The sequence below is a fragment of the Octopus bimaculoides genome, chromosome 28 (genome assembly GCF_001194135.2).
Source record: "Octopus bimaculoides isolate UCB-OBI-ISO-001 chromosome 28, ASM119413v2, whole genome shotgun sequence".
Lineage (NCBI taxonomy): Eukaryota > Metazoa > Mollusca > Cephalopoda > Octopoda > Octopodidae > Octopus > Octopus bimaculoides.
The window spans coordinates 15,707,228-15,708,921 of record NC_069008.1 but is presented as its reverse complement, the minus strand read 5'-3'; the positions used below and the strand labels follow the sequence as shown (position 1 = coordinate 15,708,921).

Below are 1,694 nucleotides of genomic sequence, written 5' to 3'. Positions count from 1 at the left end.
TTTTTTTTTTTTTTTTTTGTTTATTCATATTCGTAATCTCCGACATCTAAATGCATTTTTCAAGGAGAGGTGCGAAATTGAATTAGTCCCCTGACTTTATTGTTTTATAGCGTATCAGAAAGAACAAGAATACCTTACCTGAGAATTTAGTCCAATCAATGGATCAATGAAATCAATCATTAATGTTCAGTGCTGGGGAAAGGTCTTCTAGGATTCCACTCTAAATTCCTGTATTTCGTTTTCAGCCTCTCATCTCTTTGTTCTTCCTCACAATCTGTCTCGTCCTAGCGTCCACTTCCTTCTAACCGGTCGTCTCCACCGTAACCCCTTTGTCAACTATTGTATAAATAAGACAATATTAAACAGTTTAAGGATTGGAGGTGAAATGGAAAGAGACCCCACGGTCACCGACAGGAGACTTAATAGCACTCTCTAGTGATTAGAGGCCAGTTCTTTGTATAGAATCAATCATATCACTTCCGCTTTGTCATTATTACTTGAACACGAAATCTAGAAACATCGAGTTATTTCCCTTCTTTCTCTACTTTTTTACTTGTTTCAGTCATTTGACTGCGGCCATACTGGAGCACCGCCTTTAGTAGAGCAAATCGACCTCAGGAATTATTCTTTGTAAGCCTAGTACTTATTCTATCGGTCACTTTTGCCGAACCGCTAAGTTACGGAGACGTAAACACACCAGCATCGGTTGTCAAGCGATGTTGGGGGGACAAACACAAACATATACACACATACATATATATACATGTATACGACGGGCTTCTTTCAGTTTCCGGCTACCAAATCCTCTCACAAAGCTTTGGTCGGCCCAAGGCTATAGAAGAAGACACTTGCCCAAGGTGCCACGCAGTGGGAATGAACCCGGAACCATATGGTTGGTAAGCAAGCTACTTACCACACAGCCACTCCTGCGCCTATGTCCAAATATTTTTTTTCCACTCTAGGCACAAGGCCCTGAAATTTTTGGAGAGGAGGGCTAGTCGATTACATCGACCCCAGTATGCAACTAGTACTTAATTTATCGATCCTCAAAAGAGGAAGGTCGTATTGTAAATGTCATGAAACTATATTCAATGGAGATGGGGTGGTGGAGAAGAAGAAAAGAGGGGAGTGGGGGAAAATGAGGCAAGTGGTAAGGGTGGATAGCGAGAGAAAAGTAAAAGGAGGAGTTGTGGGTGGCAAAAGATATAATTTAAGGGAGGTGCTGTGAGTGGGAGTAAAGGTGATATTTAAGGTAATGAGAGTTTGGTAGAAGGCAGCATACATACATACACACACACACGTTCACAAACTGATGTTGCACATCTAATGGAGCATACAAGCTTTGTTCCATTCCTGACATCCCAACTACACTACATTCACACCACATGTCTCACTACCATGCTGCATTGAAGTATGTACACAAGCATCATACAATCTCCTGCTCAATTTGAAAAAAAAAAGAGATGTTTTGTTGCCAACAGGGTTAATACTTCTCTGAACTTTCTACATCCTAAACATATTCTAGCGACCATACTTTCAGAACATCCCTTTCCACTGCTAATTAGGGGACACAGGTAGCAGAAACTATGTACAACCTGTACTGAACTTCCTGGGTATTCAAGAAAATCTATTTCTTGCATGTTCTTCGAGGTTACTGCTTCTGGACATCTGCCACATACAGTCTTTCTCCATTA

At 41.0% G+C, this 1,694-nt stretch overlaps 1 protein-coding gene across 1 annotated transcript in view; it reads right to left on the bottom strand.

Annotated features, from left to right (window-relative positions):
• LOC128247002 (zinc finger protein 271-like) overlaps window positions 1–472 on the bottom strand; it is a 16,637-nt gene extending 16,165 nt beyond the window's left edge. Inside the window, exon 1 of the mRNA XM_052977485.1 lies at window positions 139–472. The gene's annotated coding sequence lies outside the window, so the exon portion shown is untranslated. The remainder of the gene's footprint in view (window positions 1–138) is intronic.
• Window positions 473–1,694: the final 1,222 nt, after the last annotated feature.